Below are 6,000 nucleotides of genomic sequence, written 5' to 3'. Positions count from 1 at the left end.
CCAAAATACGGATTCAGGTTTTTCATATCTGTCTACGTATAATGGATTTTAGATACCATGTTCTGAGGCACCTGGCTTTGAGTATTTCCAGCCTTCGGTGAAGAAGAAAGCATTTTTTCCTCTGCAGCTTTACGCAGACACCGGTGTATTTTTAGGCTGTTTCACAATGAATAACACACTTTCAGACATCTACAGGGTGCGGACTGGAACCCAAGGGTGTGCAGTGAATGGGCAGGGACAAATCCCCGGAGAAAGCCACGGGCTTGCAGTACGTGAGCTGCCGCTGGCACAGCCCCGGCTGCTGGCGGAGCTTGCTGCTGCCCCCGGTGGCAGGCTGCTCGGCGCTGCTGAAGCCCCAGCTCCTCGGGAATGCTGGGAATGTTGAGTCAGGGACTAGCAAACCAGGCAGCCAGGCTCGCAGCTGACAGGGAGACTCGCCGAGGGACAGAAAGACTAGGGACAGGAGCGCACAAGCCTCCCCCGACTGCAGCAGGTTCCCTCTCTTCCTTGCCTCGTAGGCGTTCGGCTTCTCCGGCTCTACTGCTGCCTCCTTCCTCCCAGCAAACGAGATGTCAGCTCAACGTGATGTTGTAAAATCCATGTGAGGACGAAAGACAGATGCAATGATTTGAAAGGTGAGAGGCTTAAACGAGAATATGGCTATCATGCACTGCTGTGAATCTGTTGTGATTAAGGAATTTGCTGTATATTGCTTTCTACAACTGTCTGATGGTTGAAACTGGAAATGAAATCGCAGAAGAGGCATTTTATATTGCCTTAGAAATACACCATAATAAATGGGACCAAGTCCACATCTCCTGGTAAGAGTGCCTCTCCCTACAGAATCGTCAGCCAGAAACCTTTCTTGTAATTTCTCCTTAAAGCAGCCATAGGAGTCCCATTTTCTGTGCCCAATGTTTAAAAATATTATTATCGTTGTTAAACTCTTCTAGAATATAATTGATGAGCTTCAGAAATTCTTTGCTTTATATCTAGAAACTGGATAATGCTTGGTGTTTTAAAAATTGTTAGGAAAAAAGATATTTCTGTTCCCTTTTAGTGTCTCGCGAAGGGAAACCAGAAATTAGCAGGATAGTATTTTTTAGTTATATAATTAATGAATACTTACTGCGTTTGCTCATTTAGGATGCTGTGTGATTTTTATTTTTAAAGATCATTTTAGGTAGGACAAGAGCGATGCAAATGACAAAATCCATGCATACATTCATCAAGGACGCATCTATATCTTGCTGAGAGCGCTATTTAGTAATACGGTGGAGAAATAATATATATTTTTATTAGTGTGTGATTGATTTCTAGGCAGCTACCTGCTAAGCCCTGTGATAATGGATGGGAATGTACTCCCTTAGCGGCGAACTGATCATTTTCCCCTTGATGGACACTGCAGCCGGCCACTTGCATTGGCAGACATAAGCTCGCTGCAAATAAGCACGGCCAATAAGTGCAGCGAAGAGGAGGGAAAAGCCCACTTGTCAGGGTTAGTTTGCTGGCTGGCTTTTTAAATCAGGGGTTTCACTTAACTGTTTGTTTGTTTGTTTGGGTGGTTTTTTTCTCCCCCTCATATCCGCCGTGTGTATACGCAGGGAGGCCGCCTCACACCCCGGCCCCTTCAGGCCCTTCTCCCGCTCCCTCCTTCCAAAGGCGGGGAAGGTTCCCACCCTCCGTTCCGTTGCCTCTCCGCTGCCACTTGCCTTCCCTGTGGCGACATCGAGGACGGCAAATATCCCTTCCGCCTCGGCCCAGCCCCACCGGCCTCCTGCCGCCCTGCCCTGACGGCAGCGGCCGTGCTGCTCCCGCCTCGGGGGCTGGGCGCTGCCTCCATCCCCTGCCGAGGGGGAGCCCTCCCGCAGCCCGAGGGGCACAGGAACGCCGCTGGGCTCCCCTCCTGTCAGGCAGGCAGGCAGGGGAGAGAGCGAGGGAGGGAAGGAGCCCGGCCACCTTCCTAGCTGTGACAGCGCCGCGCCGCGCCCCGCCCGCCTCCAACGCACCCCTGTAGCGATCTCGCTGCCGGGGGAGAGGCTCCCTCTGTCTACCTTGGTGCGGAACGACCCTCACTGCCTTGCCAGCCGCCTGCGAGAAAGAGGAAGAGGAGGAGGAGGAGAAGGGCGGGCTCGGCTAGCCCTAGCACCCCAAGTGGGGCTGCAGGCAGCGCCCCTTCCAGAGGGCGGAGGCCGGGCGGTTGCCGCGCGCCCGCTCCCCTCACGGCGCCCGCTCCCCTCAGCGCCGCACCGCTGCGGTCGTTTCGCGGGGCCAGGCAGCTCCCCTAGCGAGCTGGGGTTTCCTTCGCCTGCCCAGGGGAAGAGCGAAGGCTTTTGTAGCTCCCATTCCCTCACGGTCTCATCCGCTTGAGCGATGCTTGTCCTGATTTCTTAGTTCTCTGTGTCTGAAGGAGAAAAGAGGCTTTTTTAGGATCTGTTTTTGCACGCGGGGAGCGTGTAATGGTAAGTGCCTACGGTTCTCTTAAGGAATATGCGTATGTGGTGAAAGGTTTGTTATTCTTGGTGTGAGGAACTTGTAAACCTTGGCTTCCTGTGAAGTGACTGTGCTAAGATGTGTGTAGTCTTTCCAAATCTCTTCAGTGCTTTAGAGAAATCTTTCTATTACCGTTATTTTAGTTTGGAAGCCCTATATAAAACACTATTCAGTGGTGTCAAGGTGAGGTAGCTATTTCTCTTCTAGAGGAAACTGAGGAAAACATAGGAGTGACTTTCAGTCCTGTAAGCAAAGGGAACATCATTTCTTCTTCAGAAGGATTAGTGGGAGAAGCTGTGTGCTCCATCTCCAGCAAGAGCCCTCAGAGTGGGGAAGATACTCCAGTTAAGAACTGACGTTTATTTTTCGTACTAAACTCATTTAGTACTAAGTCTTTAGATAAACATCATGAGCTGAAACTTCAACTGCAAGGGGAATGAGGTAACATTATGCTAGTGAGGGAAAGTGAGGGTGCAGGCTGTGCTGCTGTTGTCCTCTCCCAAATGCTTTTTGTTTTCCTGAGGGAGTGGGTGGTAAAAGTACTGACTGCAAAAACAGTTAGAATAAATAACTTTGAAGGGTAGTGCTGAGGACAGAAAGGTTATTTGTGTGTTGGGGAAAGTGTGACAGGTGTGGAGGAGACTTGGCTGCAGTTACCTTTGAGTAGGTCCTGTTTTAACTGTGCTCAGGTGGTTGGGTAAGTGGGCTGGTAGGCTGCCTTCCTGACTGTGGACAATGATACTTTTATTTTCTTTCCTTACTCTAGCATTGAAATCAAGTGCTTTGGTTTTCTAATTGTCTTTGTTTTTCTTTTTTCGTATAGTATAAAGATGGGTTTATGAATGGAAAGTGTCTTCTGTCTTGAAATAAGATGCATTTTTTTTTTGGTCCCAATAGGTAGATGATTCAGCTACTGTAATGTTTTCCCTTCCTTCCAAGAATGAAGGACAAAGTTGGCATGCTGAGGCATCTTTTTGTCTTTTCCATTCCTACTGAGGAAAACTGAGTTCCTTGCCTTAGAAATTGCCCTTCCCTTTGGTCTTCCCGAGCATAGATCTTCTTTTACCTTCTGCTGGGTAGTGTTTGAACTCACTGTTAAGTTAACATACTGTCTCAGCTCCATTTGGAGGAGACCCGTCTCGCCACTTCTCTGATCTATGGGCTCTTCTTCAGCTCTACTAACAGACAAATGCTGGGTCAAATCCTGATGAACAATAGCATGAGGTATATTTACTCGTGCCCATAGTCCCCCCATCTTTTGCATTTTCTGAGGGCTATAGAAAGGTGGGAAGGGAACAGCCAATAATCTTAGTAGCAAACTGAGTTCGAGTGAACTCATTCAGCCATTTTAGAATGTGGAATATACCTGATTTTTAGAGAATGAGCTATTTGGCATGTGTGCTTTTGTAAGAGATTGCTCAGAGTGATTTTCTTGCTTTAGGAAGATGGTCCTTATAGACCTTTGAGGGATGACTAACACTAAGGAGTGGGTTGTTTCACCCTCAAAGAGGGTGAGGCAACCAGCCAGTGTATGACTTCCAAAGACAACATATGCTCTCCCACCTGTATCTCTTATGGTGTTTACTATATTTTTATCCAGTATGATGCATTTGTTATCTTTTCAGTTAAATTTAGTTTGAAAGATGCCAGGGGTATAATATGGAGATGCTTATTCAGATTCACATTGGAAATACTACTATGGTACTGAAATACATTTTGTAATGTGACCGCTTATTTGCGACTTATTTTCTTCAGGTTTGTGATTGCTTTAAAATATTTTTGCAATATAAGTTGTGTATTTTGAGTAGTCTTAGCAATGATGAAGCTTTCTCAACTTATTTTGCAACAGCTATACTAGCTTATTTCCTATGAAGTCCAGGAAAAAGGGCAAGAATTACTTTAAAACAAAATGAGGTTATATCTTCCTTTTTTAAGGATCATAGTTGATCAAGGGAAAGCTGAGAAATGGAAAAATAAGCTGTAAACATAAGGAATTCTCTAAATGAACTGGATTGTGCTTTTTCTTCTGTGTGAAACTGAGAAAAAATGCAAATGCAGACCAGCAGAAGCATCAATTAAATCTTTTTTCAGAATATATGATTTTTAATTTTTTTTTTGTGTGTAATTATTTTTATATTAAAAAAAATCATTTTGAAATAGAGATTTAGGATGGTTTGTCACTTCTCATGTGCAAGATGTGATATATCTTCCCCTCCGCCAAAAAAAAAAAAAAGTCAGTTTTCTTATTTTCTTGGTGTATGGTTGTGGATTATTTGTGTGGGCCAAGAAAGCTTATGAGCATAGATACCCAGTGCTCATTTTTAAAGGAAAATGTAAATGTCTTTCATGAATTAATGCTGGTAGCATAGTATTTAAGTTTTGGTGTTGCTTTCTTAGCTGTTAATCTCAGGGAATTGTTGTGATTTGTTTAGTGATAGCAGTTTTAAAATGTTCTGATTTGGAATGTCTTAAATAGCCACCTTTTGTTTGGGAGTAGCTGTAACCATCAGGAAGACCAACCTCCTCCCCTTCCAGTCTGTTGGGTGCTGAGCTCTGGCCAAGAAGAGAACCATAGCAAAGGTGTCTTAGCACTTCTCTGGATAATGTTCCATTGCTGCCATACCATTTTTGTCCACAGGAACCTGGAATTCCTTCGTGATATTATAAGTGTAGGCTTTGAGGTGGACAGTTTACATGTTCAGAAAGCTGAATACCACTATGATCTCTTTAATTTACAATAGGAATAATGAGAGATCTGTGGTGTCAGGATTTCTTTTTTTGAGAATTGCAGTTGCAATACATCTAAGAATTTGAGGCACACTTCAGAATGTCAAGTTGTGTTTGGATGTGAGGGAAACTTTGATAATTTGGATGTTCAGCAAGGCTTACGTTTTTCTGAGAAGTTTTAGGATCAGATTTTTAAAAAGGGACATCAGCTTTCTAGATTATCATGAAATTAGCTTAGAAACTCATTTTTACAGACTGGTCTTCAGTGGAAATAAAGCTTCAGACAAGTTAACGTGTGGCTTCTTTAAAGAGCAAAGGATTTCAAATAAAATCCCACTTTAAATAAACATTTTTTTAAGCTTCTCCCTGCATGTCATGTGTTAGCATGCATTATCCTATCCTTGTAAAGTCCCAGTGCAGAAGTAGCATCTAGCAGCTAAATTCTACATAAATGGGAAATAAATGACTTTGGTAGGGAAAAATATGAGAAACATCTAGAATTAAATCACTTAAAAAAATCACAAATTGTTTGAGAAATGCTGGGAGTGGAAACTTGAGAGAAAGATAAAGGATGCAGGTACACATGAAAATGATATGCTGTAGTTACTGGGATAACCATGGACTTGAGGGAGGAAGTCACTGGAGAAAGCAACGTATACAAACTTGGACTAATGACTGCCTAGCTGGGTGTAACGTGCAATGTATTTCTAAGAATGTGAAAGAAGTATAAGAACAACAGTTTCTGCTGTTCCTAAATTTAGTCCAACAGATCACACATTG

The 6,000-nt window shown here is 44.0% G+C and overlaps 1 protein-coding gene across 1 annotated transcript in view; it reads left to right on the top strand.

Moving 5' to 3' along the window:
• Positions 1–463: 463 nt before the first annotated feature.
• ERC2 (ELKS/RAB6-interacting/CAST family member 2) overlaps positions 464–6,000 on the top strand; it is a 519,869-nt gene continuing 514,332 nt past the window's right edge. Inside the window, exon 1 of the mRNA XM_035558284.2 lies at positions 464–635. The gene's annotated coding sequence lies outside the window, so the exon portion shown is untranslated. The remainder of the gene's footprint in view (positions 636–6,000) is intronic.

The sequence above is a fragment of the Cygnus atratus genome, chromosome 10 (assembly GCF_013377495.2).
Source record: "Cygnus atratus isolate AKBS03 ecotype Queensland, Australia chromosome 10, CAtr_DNAZoo_HiC_assembly, whole genome shotgun sequence".
Taxonomy (NCBI): domain Eukaryota; kingdom Metazoa; phylum Chordata; class Aves; order Anseriformes; family Anatidae; genus Cygnus; species Cygnus atratus.
Note: the sequence above shows the minus strand (reverse complement) of the source record. Positions and strands in the feature narration are given on the sequence as shown.